The sequence below is a fragment of the Mixophyes fleayi genome, chromosome 2 (assembly GCF_038048845.1).
Source record: "Mixophyes fleayi isolate aMixFle1 chromosome 2, aMixFle1.hap1, whole genome shotgun sequence".
NCBI lineage: Eukaryota > Metazoa > Chordata > Amphibia > Anura > Limnodynastidae > Mixophyes > Mixophyes fleayi.
Window position 1 is genome coordinate 273,035,236 of NC_134403.1, and position 19,421 is coordinate 273,054,656.

The 19,421-nt window shown below is 41.0% G+C and overlaps 1 non-coding gene across 1 annotated transcript; it reads right to left on the reverse strand.

Annotated features, from left to right (window-relative positions):
- Window positions 1–16,011: 16,011 nt before the first annotated feature.
- On the reverse strand, window positions 16,012–16,083 carry TRNAP-AGG (transfer RNA proline (anticodon AGG)). Its single transcript has one exon. It is a non-coding gene; the product is annotated as a tRNA-Pro (tRNA).
- Window positions 16,084–19,421: the final 3,338 nt, after the last annotated feature.

Here is a 19,421-nt window from a genome sequence, read left to right on the forward strand (position 1 = left end):
ATTTCTGAACATTTGTGGTCACTCAAATACAAATATGTACCAGCAGCATCTCACTAGTATTTAGTATTCTAGTGACTGCTGAGACCACAGAGAGCACTCATGTAACTGCCATACAATAAAGAGATCTTGCCCCCTCAAAGCTGCTCTATATCTTAAATACCCCCTACAGCCATTTTCACTACCCCCTCTTACAGCCATTGCCCCCCCTACACCCATTTTCATTACTTCCCACTCTGCACTCATCCCCTCCTACAGTATCACCCCCCTGCAGCCATTTTCCTCACCCCCCCCTGCAGCCATTTTCCTCAACCCCCCTGCAGCCATTTTCTTCACCCCCCCTGCAGCCATTTTCCTCCCCCCTTTAATAAGCACTAAAGAACAGTCTAAAAAACATGAAAAATACATCTATATAGATGGAGAGAAATCCAGATTGGGGACATCCCCAGTGGTGGGATTCAAATAAATTAACAACCGGGTCTCTGCCCTAATGACCATTTTAAGTATACAAAAATATATATCGAAAGGTAATATTTCATGCATTTAATACTCTAATAAGAACAATAAAAGAGGTGCACAAAACTAGATTATGTTATAAGAAAGAGTTTTAAAATATTAATGAAAAAATATTTAATGATACCTGACAAAAAAACTATAATATAAAATATAAAGTACCAACAATGGAAGTTACATGGCAACACATACATTGAATCACAATAGGAATTAAATTTAAATATATGCAATAAAAGAGTACACATTATTAAGACATTACACAGACAATAGCAAAGTATTTTTTTTTTTTTTTTTTTTTTAAAGTACCCTGCTCCCCCCACCAAAGAAAAGGGCTCTGCAGAAAGCGGTTCGCCGAACTCAACTTAAAATTAGGTATCTGTTCTAATGAACTGGTACGAACCTGCTGAATCTCACCACTGAACGTCCCCCTAATATGTAATAAACACTTCTTGTCTGGATAGCAATACTCCTTCCAATACATGGGAAATAAATTCTCTCCTGGATAGAATAGTGATTCAGTCCATACTATAGATAAATATTACTTCAGTAGATAAATCCGATATGAAGGTTAGGAACTCATTCATAAGAAAAAATAGGACGCTGACACTTATAGTCTTATCTTCCAGTGGTTGAAAAGTTCTGTGATATCTTTACCCAGAATCTGGGCATAAAATATAGATCTTGCAACCAGCACTTGAAATTCCTGAAAGAATCTCGTCTTGTATAGGAAATTAATTTGGTAGGCTTCTCCACAGCATCGCCGCAGCTAGACTACTCCTGTTACCTGTATTTTAAAGGCAGAGCCCTAGGCAGGCAGTTTGATAGAAGGCAGAAATGTCCAAACAACTGCTGCACATGCCAATCCTGTATATGGATAACACCAGCTCGATCTAAAAAGTAATATAAAGCTTCCTCCACTGTCAATAATGACGCGTTTCATTTCTCTCAGGGATTTTTCTCAAAGCATAGTGGAGTCCTATTTATCATTTCTTAAAATGATTTTACGGAAGGATACACAGGACTGCATCAAACAAATTCTGGCTACATCTGTCTTAGTAGACCAGGTTCAAAGATTTGCTCTAAACAAAATTCTCTGGTAAAAGCTATGGTGAGTTTAAGATATAGGTGACTACCCAGTGAGCACATCATATAGATAAATCATAGTAACAAAAACAAGTAATGTGTGCTTGTCACAAATATTATACAATGTTATTAGCAGATATTAAGTTTTTTTTCAGCGGTTTTGCCTTTAATAAATCTAGGGTTTGAAATAAAACACAAAAAAAAGCTTTGGTTTCACTAAACTGCACTTTAATAAATTTCACCCCAAATGTCTGTAGGTGTAAAGCATTTTGATAACCACAATTTCTAATATTTGACACAAGCCAAATAAGACATAGCACATATTTGTGAATTTATTGGTAGAAGCAATTATTAAAGCTGTGATCTTCCCATTAGAAAAGCAATGTGTGCTGCAGCTTGGGTACTGGATACAAAGTTTGAATCACAATTTAGTGCTTTAATGCGTAATAATATAAATATATTACGTTGAGTATAAAGAAGTGGTATTAGCTAAAGACTTTTTTATATTAGTCTATTATTATTATTATTATTATTATTATTATTATTATTATTTGTAATGGTGGTATAGGAAACATTGATATTTAAAAATAGCTTTCAATCTTTTGTAGTACGGTTCTGTACTACAGCTAGTCTTTTTTTAGTAGTGTCTGCTTTTTATTCTTGAAAAAAATGGTTTCTTGTCTTCCATGAATATGCCGTGATGGATGTTTTTTTATTATAATCTTCCCATTCAAGATTTGACTAGAAAGATCACCGACCCTTAGGTAGTTTAGGCCCGAATTGTTAACATTCCTTATATATACCAATATTTAGCAGTTATACACTTAAGCACATGGTACTTGTTTTGGTCATCACATTGGTCTGTATATAAATAAAATATAAGCCATGCTTAATTGTATCTCTTAAAAAAGAAAAGAGTTAAAGACACCAGTCTACAAGTCTAGTGATGTCACACAGAATAAATATTTGGTAAACATGTAGGAGAGGAATTCATGAAATCATCAAGCTTAGAAAAGGAAAAATGAAGCTACATGCCAGGCTCCATACTCAGGCGCCGGCTGGCAGGTTTCAGCCCGGGGGGCGCACTGACTCGGCCGCATCGCGTGACAAGTGATGCGGCCGCTGGTAAAATTAACCTATTACTGCATCCGTGGGGGATGCAGTAATCCATGAAAGGAGAATACCTGGTGGTTCTGATTGGGATTACCTGTGATGTCTAATTCTGCTCCAGTCTTGTTTGAACTTCTAGAATTTGACCCTGTTCTGTCCACTGCCTCTACTGACCAGAGTCAGGACTGCTGAGCATAATCTCAGATCCTTGTACTGCCACTTCTTAACGCCCCTAATCAAGCTATGCATTCAGATTTGAAGTGTGGACCCATCAGGCTGCGTGTACAGCTTTGGCAAGCTATTGTTTATCGCAGTTACTTTGCCCAGTACTTAAAGTGGCTCAACTGGGGTCACAAATGGGGCTAGAGCCCATCTGCCCCCACCAAAATCAACCTACTCTTGGTCCTAAAGTGAGGCCTGGGTAGTTTGTACCCAACTCAGCCTGGTGCTCCTGGCCCTGTCTTTTCCTTATATGTGGCACTTCCACAGCCAACTTGTACTCCTGCTTCTACATGTACTCAGCTCTGTCTCAAGGTTCAGGTGCTATGGTTACTAATGAAGGGATAGCTACTAGTGGTGTTCCTTGAAATTTTGATCTTCTTGTTACCTGCATGCTATGTATGAGGGGCTACCACAACTGGGCTTACCACCTGTTACTCCAACTACCCTGCTGAGGCCTCTCCTGATACTATGTAAATATGTTGGGTCATACATGTGTATATACATATTAGGGATGTGCACCGGCGACTTTTGGTGTCTCGTGTTTTGTGTTTTGGATTCGGATTTTCGTGATGTTTTGGGTTCGGATTTGTTTCGCAAAACACCTGCCGAAAGGTTTTGGTTCGGATTTAATGTTTTGGATTTGGATTTTTTTAAAAAAAAAGCACAAAAAGTTCAAAAATCAAGTTTTTGGGCTTATTTTCACTCCTACGCTATTATTAACCTCAATAACATTCAATAACAAGCATTTCCACTAATTTACAGTGTATTCTGAACACCTCACAATATAGTTATTAGTCCAAAACGTTGCAACGAGGTATCTTTCTGGACTGCGTAGTGGAGTGGTCCCCACAATATAATAAGAAAACCATCAACTGGTCTTAATCGCACCAAAAAATGTACCTGGACTGCGTAGAGGAGTGGGTCACCACAATATAATTTAAAAACCCTGAACTTGTATGATTCGCACCAATAAATGTATCTGGACTGCGTAGAGGAGTGGTCACCACAATATAAATTAAAAACCCTGAACTTGTATGAATCGCACCAATAAATATATCTGGACTGCGTAGAGGTGTGGTTACCACAATATAATAAGAAAACCATCAACTGGTCTGAATCGCACCAAAAAATGTACCTGGACTGCGTAGAGGAGTGGGTCACCACAATATAATTTAAAAACCCTGAACTTGTATGATTCGCACCAATAAATGTATCTGGACTGCGTAGAGGAGTGGTCACCACAATATATATAATAAGAAAACCATCAACTGGTATGAATCGCACCGAATAATGTACCTGGATTGCGTAGAGGAGTGGGTCACCACAATATAATTTAAAAACCCTGAACTTGTATGATTCGCACCAATAAATGTATCTGGACTGCGTAGAGGAGTGGTCACCACAATATATATAATAAGAAAACCATCAACTGGTATGAATCGCACCGAATAATGTACCTGGACTGCGTAGAGGAGTGGGTCACCACAATATAAATTAAAAACCCTGAACTTGTATGATTCGCACCAATAAATGTATCTGGACTGCGTAGAGGAGTGGTCACCACAATATATATAATAAGAAAACCATCAACTGGTATGAATCGCACCGAATAATGTACCTGGACTGCGTAGAGGAGTGGGTCACCACAATATAAATTAAAAACCCTGAACTTGTATGATTCGCACCAATAAATGTATCTGGACTGCGTAGAGGAGTGGGTCACCACAATATAATAAGAAAACCATCAACTGGTCTGAATCGCACCGAATAATGTACCTGGACTGCGTACAGGAGTGGTCACCACAATATAAATTAAAAACCCTTAACTTGTATGATTCGCACCAATAAATGTATCTGGACTGCATAGAGGAGTGGTCACCACAATATATATAATAAGAAAACCATCAACTGGTATAAATCGCACCAAAAAATGTACCTGGGCTGCGTAGAGGAGTGGTCACCACAATATAAATTAAAAACCCTGAACTTGTATGATTCACACCAATAATTGTATCTGGACTGCGTAGAGGAGTGGTCACCACAATATAATTAATAAAAAACCCTCCACGGCTCTGAATTCCAAAAAAAAAAAATCTGGATACCGGGGCCACAATATAATAAATATTTACACCCTCAACTGGTCAGAATTCCACCAAACAAGTATCTGGACTGCGTAGTGGGATGGCCCCGGTACTAAATTTGATATCGGGGCCACAATACCTCCTCCAAGTTCCAAGTGTAGTGTTTATAACATATTAACACTACACTAATTCTAGCATGTCAATACCTCTTGTTTTAAATAATTACAGGGCATTTAACTTTTGATTAAATTTTTTGAATTTGTTGACATTTTCTTTTACTTTTTGAACATGGCAAACGACTGTTGAATGGTCACATAATGCCAAAAAAAGAGTTGCAAGATGGAATTGTCCTTGGGCCCTCCTACCCACCCTTATGTTGTTGAAATAGGACATGCACACTTTAACAAACCAATCATTTCAGCGACAGGGCCTACCAAACAACTGTGGCTGAAATGATTGGTTTGTTTGGGCCCCCACACCAAAAAAACAATTCATCTCTCCCTGTACAAACTAAACAGGCTCTACTGAGGAAAGATGTCGTCCTCATCCTCAACCTCTGATTCCTCTCCCCCTACAGTGTGTACTTCCTCCTCCTCACACATTATCAATTCGTCCCCGCTGGACTCCACAACCACAGGTCCCTCTGTACTATCTGGAGGGCAGTGCTGTACTTCATTGAGGAATTGATTATTCATTTTTATAAACATCATTTTTTCAAAGTTGTGAGAAAGCAACCTCCTTCTCCGCTCACTGACCAGGTTCCCCGCTGCACTAAAAACTCTTTCCGAGTACACACTGGAGGGGGGACAACTCAGGTAAAATAGAGCCAGTTTGTACAGGGGCTTCCAAACTGCCTTTTTTTCCTGCCATGAACAATATGGACTGTCTGACATGTCTATTTGGATGGTGTCAGCAAAATAATCCTCTACCATTTTTTCAATTGTGACAGCATCCAATGCAGCGACAGTAGACATGTCTGCAATGGTTGGCAGGTCCTTCAGTCTGGACCAGATGTTATCAGCATCCCCACCAGCGGCTCTTTTAGGAAAACTGAGCTTTTTCCTCGCAGCCTTAGATGTGGAAGAAAATGAGGGTGGAGCTGTTGGCATGTCACGGTCCTCTTCGGAGGACAATCTCCTGACCAGAAGGTCTTTGCACCGCTGTAAACTTGTGTTCGCTGGAAACAGAGACACAACATACGCTTTAAACCGAGGATCGAGCACAGTGGCCAGAATGTATTCCTCTGACTTTAAAAGAGTGACCACCCTCGGATCCTGGCAAAGCGTACGAAGGGCTACATCCACAAGAGCTACATGCTTGGTGGAATCGCAATGGTTTACCAGCTCCTCCCTCACTTTCTCCAGCTGCTTATGCAACAGCCTGATCAGGGGAATGACCTGACTCAAGCTGGCAGTGTCGGAACTGACTTCTCGTGTGGCAAGTTCAAACGGCTGGAGAACCTTGCACAACACGGAAATCAGTCTCCACTGCGCTTGACTCAGGCGCATCCCCACTCCTTTGCCTATGTCGTAGGTGGCTGTGTAGGCCTGAATGGCCTTTTGCTGCTCCTCCATCCTCTGCAGCATATAGAGGGTGGAGTTCCAGCGCATCACAACCTCTTGTTTGAGGTGATGGCAGGGCAGGTTCATGCTTTTTTGATGTGCATCTAGTCTGCGGTAGGCACTGGCTGAATGCCGAAAGTGTCCAGCAATTTTGCGCGCCACCGCAAGCATCTCCTGCACACCCCTGTCACTCTTGAGGTAATGCTGCACCACCAAAATAATGGTGAGGGCAAAACATGGGACGTGCTGGAAATTGCCCATATTTAATGCCCGCACAATGTTACTGGCATTGGCTGACACCACAAATCCCCATGAGAGTCTAAGTGGGGTAAGCCACTGGGAGATAATTTCCCTCAGTTTCTCTAATATGTTGTCAGCGTTGTGCCTCTTATTAAAGCCTGTAATACACACTGTTGCCTGCCTTTGCACGAGCAGCCATTTTGTAGATGCTGCTACTGATGCAGCTGTTGCTGTTGCTGCGGAAGGCGATGCATCTACCCATTGGCTGTCACAGTCATATAGTCCTTCGTTTGCCCAGAACCACTTGTCCACATGTCCGTGGTTAAGTGGACAGTGGGTACAACCACATTTTTCAGAGCACTGAGTACACTTGATCGTACTTCTCTGTACATTTTTGGTATCGCCTGCCTAGTGAAGTGGATTTGGTACCGGGGACACAATACCTCCATCAACCCTCTATATCCCACTCCACTGATGGCGGACACCGAGCGCACGTCTAACACCAACATTGCAGTTACAGCCGCAGTTATACGCTTTGCAATAGGGTGACTACTATCGTATTTTGTGGTCATGGCAAACGACTGTTGGACGGTCAATTGTTTTGTGAAAGACTTAGCGGTCTTACGACTTCCCCTCTGGGAAGATGACCGACTAACAGCAGCAACAGCAGCAGTTGCAGAAGTAGGCGTAGCGCTGCAGGATTCCTCGGATGAATCCCGTATTGGAGAGGACTCAGTCTGGCTGCTGACTATGGCTGCAGGACTGAATCTGATGGAGATCGTGGAGGAAGTTGACGAGGAGGGTGTTGCTGGTGTGTATCCAACTGGACCACGGGATTTAGGTGTCCCTGTACCGATGACGGTCCTAGCCCCAGTTCCTGAACTAACCACTGAACTATGAAGGTTATTCAGGTGACGTATAAGGGAGGATGTCCCTAGGTGGGCAAGATCCTTACCCCTGCTTATTTGAGCTTTACATAAGCTACATATGGCCATACATTGGTTGTCCGGATTTGGATAAAAATAACTCCAGACCGAAGAGGTGCATTTTTTGGTCTTCTGACCAGGCATGACGATGGGCTTTTTCATCCCATGGACATCAGCTGTTTCCCCCCCTGGTGCCTCATTTACAATAACCACATCACCATCCTCATCATCAAGTTCCTCCACAGCGCCAGCTACATCATCAATAGCCTCCTCCCGAGCCACCTCTTCCCGTACAGTGATGGGAAGGTCAGACTTGACAACCACCAACACCCTTGGACTTGCCTTGGGGATTTGTGATAATTTCTCTTTAGAAGGCAGAGTTGTTTGCTGTTTTGTTGCTGACAGCATAACTCTCTTCAATTTTTTGTAGGGGGGGAGGAGGAGGAGGGCTAAGATCCTTGGGTGAAGATGGACCACTAGTCATGAACACGGGCCAGGGCCTAAGCCGTTCCTTGCCACTACGTGTCGTAAATGGCATATTGCCAACTTTACGTTTCTCCTCAGATGATTTTAAGTTTCTCTTTTTGCTTTTTGAGAACTTGGGTTTTTTGGATTTTACATGCCCTGTACTAGGAGATTGGAAGACGACGTTGATGGCATTTCATCGTCTATGTTATGACTAGTGGCAGCAGCTTCAGCATTAGGAGGAAGTGGGTCTTGATCTTTCCCTACTTTATCCTCCAAATTTTTGCTCTCCATTATATGTAGCACAAGATACTGCAGAATGTGTGAACTTGGTAATATTGCAGTACCAATGGGCTTATACTGCAGGATTGGTTTTGCAAATTTTGTTGTAATTTAATTTTTTTAAAATTATTTTTTTGTACTTTTTTTTATAACTTTTTTAAAAAATTTTAAACACTTGAAAATATTGGGGAAATAACTATGCCCTTAGAAGCACAGAGCACAGGACACAGGACCACTGGACTGAACAGGACACAGCACACAGGACCCAGCAGCACCACTGAACTCAAAATTGACAGAGCACAGCACACAGCGCCACTGGACTGATACTGCAGAACACAGCACAGCACAGCACAGAACTAAACAGCACAGCACGAGATCTACCAGAACAGAGGACCACCTAACACACCCTCCCTCTACCCTGATCAATGCCCGAGTGAAGATGGCGGCGACTAGCGGGGAATTTATAGGTTCCGAGTATCGCGAGATCCGACAGCGGGATTATGACTCTGAGCCTCGGTTTCAATTTTTCATTTGGCGCCAATACCCGGATCTGTCTCGGATCCGACTCGGATCAGCAACGTTCGGGTGGGCTCGGATTCAGGAAATCCGAGTGCGCTCATCTCTAATACATATATATATATATATATATATATATATATATATCTGTCTATCTCTATCTATCTAGATATATAGATAGGTAGATAGATAGATAGATAGAATGCAGAAAGAGATATCAATAGACAAGAGGAATCCTTAATTGTATTTTTCATTTTCCATTTTGTTTTATTTATTTGTTTATATTTTTTGGGGGGAGGGGGGGATTTGATTTTTACTAGAGTCTTGAGTCACTTATCATACGTGAAATGTGACAAAATATCTGTGCTCATGAATAACTAAAACATATGTTATTCAATAGCAGCATCTATTGTGTATAGAACTCCCTGACTGCCACGTATAAGAATTCCTCTCTCCTGAAGCTGGTTACAAACCTGCTTCTTATGCTTAGAAAACAGGGGAGGAGGGGAATTCCAGAGTCAAAAGGGATAACTGTTAACGTCCAGATGGACATTTCATACCGGGAGTTTTTCATTATAAAACACATTGTATAGTTGTGGTAAATGAGAAGTACTTGATGAAGTGACAGGAGGCAAAAATGCTTATGCTATCTTTAAAAATAATAATGTTAACAGGAGACTCTTCCGATTAGTTTAATTCTTTTTTTTATAGGTTTGTTATCTCATTTGTATGGCTATAATTTATATATGAGGATGCATCTGCCTGAAGAGTGACACTTCCCCCACAGCACAGCACACGGGCCACCTTGTATTTCAAGGTATAGCATATAGTCTAAAAGTTTAAAAATAAAACAATACATGCAAATGTTTAAGCTAAATCTAAAATTTTAATTAGATTAAGCTATATTAAGTGAACCTGCTTATTTTGTATACATGTGGAATATTACAATAATGACAAGAGAGCAAAACATTCTACATACGTGATTTAGTTTACATATAGAACATGAAAAGTTGTACTGTGTGCTAACAACTTTTAGGGATAAGTGAAACTAAAAACGATACCACAAGTGGAGATAACATTTTCTTCTGGAGAATTCTGACTTTGCAAAGTTAGGCTAGGTACACACTAAAGAATTTTCCAACCGACATGTTATCTACAATGATTTTACTAATGACTGAAGGTCCGATCGCTCGGGCAATTCATGTGTACACACTAGACAAATTTAAAACGATTAACGAAAGACCGACCGACTGAGCAGGGACTTTTAACAGCCATATTGTCGTGTTAAAAGATTAGAATTTGGTACACACGGAAATGACATATGTGGTCACTGTAGTTATATCCCGAAGAAATTTACATAATGAGTCTAATTACAAATTGATTGACGTGCGGACACAGCACAACCTGGGAAACCTACAGGCATCAGCAATTTACATACACACGCCTCCTGCAGCTCGAGGAACTATCGGGAGCAGGTCATGGATCGATTGGAAATTTATACACATTACATGATCGTAAGGTGATTGGACCGAGATTAATAAACAGTACCAGCAACCAAATGAACCGACAATCGGCACTTTGGAGAGATCAATTAAACACAAACATAAGAAATGGCAAGAATATGTGTAAGTTTACAGTTAGTGATAACCAGTATTAAAATACTGTACAACTCACTTCCCAAGCAGGACTTTTGTACCTGCAATCATTGGCGTCACTTGTTTCTCAGATGACCTGACAATCTACAGATATAGTATCTCCTATAGTGGACAAGCATATGATATAAAATTACAAATGACACTTAAAACATCTGTTTTTTTATAGTTATACTTCTTCATGTTGGGGACAAAGGTAGTAGATGCATTTTGTATTGATTGTATATTAAACATAGAAAGTAGGGGAACAATTATCCCCCAAAGAGGAATTTTTATTTTGTGGAATAAGATTTAGCTGAGAAGATATCGGGCATATATAAAGATGCTCCTAATTTTACATGGAGCCACATAGTATTTACTCCATACAAGATGACTCATACCACCACAGAGGTCAGAAAAGGTGGTACCTACTAAAATGTTATTGGAGTCTTGTGTCATGCAAGTAAAGAACAATGTGCATATGCAGTATATGCACATGATAAAATCAATTAAAAAAAAAGAATAACCTGGTTAAAGAGGTATGTGAGGGTGTTTATTTAGAATAAATTATTTTGTTTCCTGGTGTGTGTGTGTGTGTGTGTGTGTGTGTGTGTGTGTGTGTGTGTGTTTTTAAGCATGTTTTCAAGGTGCATTACATTTCCCATTTAGTCCTTGGTTCTACAAGTGCATGCCCTGACATCCATGTGCATGTTGGCACTTTTAACACTCTATGGTGCCCAGGACATGCTGGCATCAGTAGTGCACCATGGATAAATTATATAATTTCACTTTAAATACAGGTGATTTTAGAAAAACATTATACATTTAACTATAAATAAGGCTCCAAGTCTTAAGTATTGCACTAGGAGGACAGGATGGATTTGAAATGGATAAAGTTATCCTCAGAACAGGACTTTCTCCAGAGCACTCAGCACAATAGAAGAAATATATGTTCCATGTATATGACTGTCCCATGTCTAGGATATCTGCTATGGTGTGCATGTAGATTTATTTAGTGATACACACATGTAATGCAAAAAGCTAATTCAGAGGATAAAAGGGACAGTATTTCTTGGTGAATTAGAATCTAACTTTGTGAGTGGGTAATTGATGAGATTAGTTATAATATGGTCATTAAAGGTCATTAAAGTATTTGTCTTCATGTTTGCCTCTCTTTTACACCATCATAATACTGTATGTTATTTCCTGAAGCCTCCCTTTCTGCTTGCTGTTCACCTAAGCTTCCAATAGCCACCCCACAGATGGTATGACTGCCCATAAAACTTCGAACTTCTTCAGCTGGATATATTCTGTATCAGAGCCCAAATTGACTATAACTTCAAATTGGATTTTATACATCACTTTACATACCCTGTGGGCCCCCCATCTTCTACATAGACTAGTAGGCCTGATCACAGTTTGAAAACTGCCAAATCCTTATAATTCCTGAGCTTTTGGAGTGACCTCAATGGGGCATACAACCTGGCCTGGCCTGGTTTGTACCAGATATAGTCATGAGCACAATGTCATGCCTTTGTCCTTTGAACTGACCCTGCTACTTTTAAATATCTTGTCAATTACCTGTTCAAAGAGCTGCTCAATCAGTTCATAGTTGTTTACCAGGACAACATCCTGATATACTCACAGTCAGGAATCCCATCGAAATTGTATTGGCATGTGTAGGCCAACTTAAACTGTTCAAAAGAAGATTTCTCCATTTTTGTGAGCAGATGTCATTGGAGGTCCTTGGTCATGTCGTTCCTCCATAAAGTTTGCAAATGGACACTGGCTTATACCAAGAGACAATAAAGTAGTAAAACTTTATGGGCCTTGCAAATTACCACCACTAATTCATTCAGAACTTTTAAAGATTGTAAGCTTATATCTCAGTTCTAATCAACAAAGGTTACCCTTTCCGTTAGACTACTGAGGCTTTTTTTCTTAGAGATAGATGCATAGGACAAGATCCTATTCCATTTCTGTGCCTACTACTCCCAGAGACTGTTGCCAGTGGAGCAAAATTATGGAGTAGGATACAAGGAGATCTTTGCCATTAAATCAGAACACAGAATACAAGAACATTTAATACTTTAAGGCTACTAAAATGGCTCAACTTCTGGCATTGTGCCCACTTTGCATGTTTTCAGTCCCATGGGATGTCCCACCCTGGTACTATATTTTAAAGCCGATGTTCTGTGACAACAGATTGAAACACCTCTCCCCAACTTTCCAAACCTATTCTGACTGAAGGCATTATCATTGCCAATCCTATTGAAGGCTGTTTGGTATTATAGCGGCCACCAGGAATGTCTGCAGAAAATTAATCTTTTATGTTACAAAATCTGCAAGGGAAAAACACATTGTTATATTCATGTAGTTCTTTGCTTTGGTTTGTACAGTCATAAACTACTGCATAAGTAGTCTGCACTACTGCAGCAAATAACAGTGGATTGCATCATAGCAAACAGTTTCTTTGAGCGTTATCCTATTTATAATTATGGTAAATGAGGACAAAAGGTAGGCAGTAGAGACTTCTGTGTAGGCTACACTGCAGCCATCCTTCCAACCTGTGCACATATAACGGTATAAAATATGATTTAAAAAACTCCCTTAGGCCCAAAGTATCTAATGGCATTAGTTTTCCATAATAAACTTGTATCTGTGACCAGTACACAACCAGTTATATATTCCCGGGGCACACTATGACTGTTACAGTCTTCACAGAATCAATGTACAGTAGAATCAATGTTATACTGCAGGGATCGACAAACCCCCGAGACGCGTGCTAGATATAGCACACCGACCACTTTAGTCTGGCACGCCGGGCTCCGCTGCTATTTAGCTGAAGTTGTCAAGGATGGCCAAAGCACAGCAGCTCCGTTGCTGTCATCTTCAGCTGCTTTAGTGAAGCATCTCCCATCGAATGAAGTATGTTGAGTGCAGGTAAGTATGAGGGAGAAGAGGGACTGGGGGCACAGTTATGAGGGAGAAGAGGAACTGGAGGCACAGCTATGAGAGAGAAGAGGAACTGGAGGCACAGCTTTGAGGTCGAAGAGGAACTGGAGGCACAGTTATGAGGGAGAAGAGGAACTGGAAGCACAGTTATGAGGGAGAAGAGGAACTTAGGAGACAGCTATAAGTGAGAAGAGGAACTGGAAGCACAGCTATGAGGGAGAAGAGGAACTGGAGGTACAGCTATGAGGGAGAAGAGGAACTTAGGAGACAGCTATAAGTGAGAAGAGGAACTGGAAGCACAGCTATGAGGGATAAGAGGAACTGGAGGTACAGCTATGAGGGAGAAGAGGAACTGGAGGCACAGCTATGAGAGAGAAGAGGAACTGGAGGTACAGCTTTGAGGGAGAAGAGGAACTGGAGGCACAGTTATGAGGGAGAAGAGGAACTGGAAGCACAGCTATGAGGGAGAAGAGGAACTGGAGGTACAGCTTTGAGGGAGAAGAGGAACTGGAGGCACAGTTATGAGGGAGAAGAGGAACTGGAGGTACAGTTATGAGGGAGAAGAGGAACTGGAAGCACAGCTATGAGGGAGAAGAGGAACTTAGGAGACAGCTATAAGTGAGAAGAGGAACTGGAAGCACAGCTATGAGAGAGAAGAGGAACTGGAGGCACAGCTTTGAGGGAGAAGAGGAACTGGAGGCACAGTTATGAGGGAGAAGAGGAACTGGAAGCACAGTTATGAGGGAGAAGAGGAACTTAGGAGACAGCTATAAGTGAGAAGAGGAACTGGAAGCACAGCTATGAGGGAGAAGAGGAACTGGAGGTACAGCTATGAGGGAGAAGAGGAACTTAGGAGACAGCTATAAGTGAGAAGAGGAACTGGAAGCACAGCTATGAGGGAGAAGAGGAACTGGAGGTACAGCTATGAGGGAGAAGAGGAACTGGAGGCACAGCTATGAGAGAGAAGAGGAACTGGAAGTACAGCTTTGAGGGAGAAGAGGAACTGGAGGCACAGTTATGAGGGAGAAGAGGAACTGGAAGCACAGCTATGAGGGAGAAGAGGAACTGGAGGTACAGCTTTGAGGGAGAAGAGGAACTGGAGGCACAGTTATGAGGGAGAAGAGGAACTGGAGGCACAGTTATGAGGGAGAAGAGGAACTGGAAGCACAACTATGAGGGAGAAGAGGAACTTAGGAGACAGCTATAAGTGAGAAGAGGAACTGGAAGCACAGCTATGAGGGAGAAGAGGAACTTGGGGCACAGCTATGAGGGAGAAGAGGAACTTGGGGCACAGCTATGAGGGAGAAAGGGAACTGTGGACAAGGCTATGAGGGATATCAAGAACTGGGGACAGAACTATGACATATAGCATGAACTGGGTGCACAACTATGAGGAATAATATGAATTGGGGACGCAACTATGTGGCATAAAACTGGGGAGGATACAGTTTTGAGGCATAATATGATCTGGGACACAACTATGTGGCATAATATTAACTGGGGGCACTATTGTGTGGTATAGCATGAACATTTATTTGCTGGTAAAATTACTATTAATATTATCATGATATTAGCGTGAAAAAATAAAAATAATTAAATATATATGTAAAAGAAGTGGCGGTATGGCATGCCACCATATACAGCACACTTTGACATATATATATATATATATATATATATATATATATATATATATATATATATATATTGTAACAAAAGGAGGCATTTAGCTGACAATATGCAGAGAAAGCAGGGAAGTAGAGTAAAACATTGGCACAGTTATGTACCTAGGTGGAGATTAAACCAGGTAAAAACATATGTGTAGTTTAAAATTGGTTTACTTACATGATTTAAAAGCTGCTTCCTCTCAGCAAACAGACAGGGTGGGTCTGATAGTCTAAACAGAGCCAGGGATGGGCGTTTCCTTTTAAAGAGAAGGTGGGTGTGTCACCTGTCCATCAAGCTAGGCCTGTGGGAGGAGTGTCAGGTATAAAACCCTGCTTGTTTCATTGTTCAGAGAGATCAACGCTGGGCTAGCTGGCTGATCTGGACAGAGAGCTGGACTATGTATAGTAAGCGTTGAGGGTCTCCATAATTGCTGTGCAAGTATACGGTGTCAAAACATTATTACCATCCTGACAATAAAGAACCATAAAAAGGAAGAAGTTGTACGCGTGTGCTTCTGCAGTAGCGGGCTCTTGCCACAATATATATATATACTTGTATATATATATATATATATATATATATATATATATATATATATATAAAATTATCATAAAATCATGGTTTTTATGTAATTTGTTTAAGTACTAAAACACAGTGCCATAAAATAAGAAAGCAGCATTTTTCCTGTAAGTGCAGTGCACTTTAAAGAAAATTCTACCATATACTTACAACGTAATGGCAAAGAATGTCAGTAAAAGAAGGGCTCGTCCGGGATTTGAACCCGGGACCTCTCGCACCCTAAGCGAGAATCATACCCCTAGACCAACGAGCCAGCTGCTTACTTTGCTTTACAGATGTGAAGATGTCTGCCACATCACTATGAGAATAGTGCCTGTATCATATTACAGTTTTAGCACAGACTGAACTTAAAGAAAACTGACCCCCTTTTTCTGGTTTTGGTTTTGGTTTTGGATCTGGATTAACTTTGTGTTTTGGTTTTGGCAAAACCGCCCTTGCGCATTTTGGTTTTGGTTTTGGTTTTGGATCATGTTGGGTTTTTTTTCTAAAATCTCTATTTTTTCTTGCTAAAATCACATATTTTTGCTTTTTTTTTTCCCTTACATTATTATTAACCTCAATAACACTAATTTCAAGTCATTTGCAGTCAATTTTGACCGCCTCATAGGTCACAATATTATCTTGATACACTTTCAAACAAAGACTGCAGTGACCTGGCTGGATGGTAAGCGACAGAGCAATGACTCAAACACACGGCAATTCCTAGCACATCTAGGAAACATTGCCACACAGCAGTGTCAGTAAAGTTGTGGAATTAGCAATGGAACTCTCCTCTTTGTGTTTTACCTATATAACACAGTACAATGTGACTGCAGATTTAGAGGTCAAGCCTGTCAGACCTGTTATTTGTATTTCAGCAATGACAATTAGCAATGGAGCATTGGAGCTCTCCTGAATGTCACTGGAGACTTTGAAGAACACTGCTACCCCTCCTCTTTCTATTCTACCTATGACGCTGCCCAACTGCACTACAGACTGCCAAGAACTGTGCTACTCCTTCTGTGTCCCTCTGTGAAATGGCGCTGGGTCGCCATGGAGGGTTGTACTTATAGAATCTAAAACTCGCGAGACCCGAGATCCGGCGACGTAACAATGACATTTTGCCTTGTTTTCAATTCCGAGGGCGCGCGAAGCACCCAGCCGGCCTGGCTCGGTACTCGGATCTGCTAAGTTCGGGTGTGTTAGGTTCTCAGGGAACCGAGCCTGAGCATCTCTAATGAAAAGTAAAAAGATTCATTTGTATAGAAAAAGTTGAAACAATATCATTATTTATCTATCAAAGTTTTACTTGTTACATATACTTGTATTATTGTTGTATATCAGCATAGTATTTAGAATGTTAAGAAAAAAGAAGTTAAATGCTTTTAGGAAACAAAGTTAAAAAAAATCCATTATTTTTACTGACATAAAATATACACATGGATTTATGACATTACTGTTCACTTCTAAATAACTTAAAAATACTCATAGAGTCGGTTCAACTAACGAACAGTGTTCAGAAATGATTAAATAATGCATTTTATTGATTTACAGGTATATACAGGGCTGCCAAGAGGAATTCAGGGCCCCGGTACAACAAATTCATGGGGCCCCCCTCATAGTCGAGTAAACTTAAAAAAATTGCACTGTCTTTTGGGCGCGCAAAATTTTTCAGGGGTGTAGTCATACAATTGGGGGCGTGTCAATGCACCATTGGGGCGTGGCTAGCACATCAAAATCACTAGGTCCTGAATTCGCCAGAGCGTGAAATATGTCCCAGCACTCCTGACTTTCAAGACATCTAGCACCACAGTGTAGTATAGAAAGAATGCAGTGTGTACACAAAGAGTTCAGTCTTGGGCTGCACCTTACATTGGGCACAACACTCACCAAAAAATGCCATTGTCCCTACTAGAATCACAACATTTCACACACTCTGCTGCTCTCTCCTACCTGTTCTTCTCACTTTCACCACCTGTGGCTGCTGCTTTCTTTAGTTGTGGCTTGTCTAGATCCTGGAATGTTGGAGGACCTATTTGGAAAAAAAATGGCTACATTTAGAAAATTACAGCCAGACCCAGCGTTAAATCAATAGCACCCACGATTAACCATTAGGCCTTCCTCCAGCCTCAACATTAAAATCATAGTATTCACATTTAATAAATAAACCTATTTTTCTTCCTGCAAACAGCCCCAGCAATACCTATTTCCCGCAACCATCACTGCCATTAAATAATTCATAGTCACATTTAGTAAATAGACCTCATTCTCCCTAAACTCACCCCCACATTCAATAGCCCCCAAACCACCCCATCTTAAATTAATAGTCCCCACTATTAAATTGCCTCACCATCACCCTACAAACAAAACAGCACCCATTAATTAGCCACCACCTACCTCACACACACTACTTTGCAACAAGCCCCCTGTGCCATTACACACACATTACTGTGCCCCTTCATCACAACTACACTATGCCCCCTTAAGCTCACACTGTGCCCTCCATGCTGCTCTCCCCCCTTCTTTTTCACTCTGTGGCTCTCACCCCCTTCTTTTTCACTCTGTGCCTCTCACCCCCTTCTTTTTTACTCTGTGCCTCTCACACCCTTTTTTTCACTCTGTGCCTCTCACCCCTTTTTTATACTCTGTGCCTCTCACCCCCTTTTTTACTCGGTGCCTCTCCCCCCTTCTTTATAGCACTTTCCCTTTCTCCTTTCCTCCCCTTGCCTTTCCATTACTTTACTTACCTTTTGTTAGCTTCTTTCTTTTCTTTTCTTCTGTCTTCTCTTCTTTCTTCATGCTTTGGCCTGGCTGCGGCGCTCCTCACTGACTGTCGGGTGTGACTTGATGATGTCACGCCCGACAGTCAGTGTGAATGAAGAAAAAAAAAATTAGTAGTGAGGGCCCGGGTAAAATGTACCCGCCCCCTCTCCCCTCTCTGCGGCCCTGGGTATATAATAATATTTGCTAATGTATAAATGACAAATTGACCTGGTTGTAGTAAGTCCAATAGGTTGTATGTGAAAATAAAATGTGTAAGGTGAGTGTAGGCAAGCCTCCAATAAAGCTTGGAAGGGCATGGGCATTGACAGGATGCTAATCTGTGAAAGAATTTGGGTTATATTTTTTTTTCAGAACAGGAGTAATAACTACATGCTTGATTGATGATGTCTTATCTGTGAGGAGTTTTTATGTTCTCCCAGTGTTTGCGTGGGTTTCCTCCGGGTGCTCCGGTTTTCTCCACACTCTAAAAACATACTAGTAGGTTAGGCGGCTGCTATTAAAATTGACCTTAGTCTCTCTAGGTCTGTGTGTGTATGTGTATGTTAGGGAATTTAGAATGTAAGTTTCAATGGGGCAGGGACTGATGTGAGTGAGTTCTCTGTATAGAGCTTTGGAATTAGTGGCACTATATATAAAGCTGATGGGGTTGATGATGTTAGCTAAGGCTGGGATGAGCACATGAGACAGCAATCAACTCATTTATGGGGGTATCTAGCAAGAAGACAGGTAGTTGGGAAACAGTGATTCAAATAAGTTACCAATGCCGTTTTGAAAAATATTCTAATATAGTGTAGGTGTAGGTGTTATATAGAACGTAGAAAGCAAAAA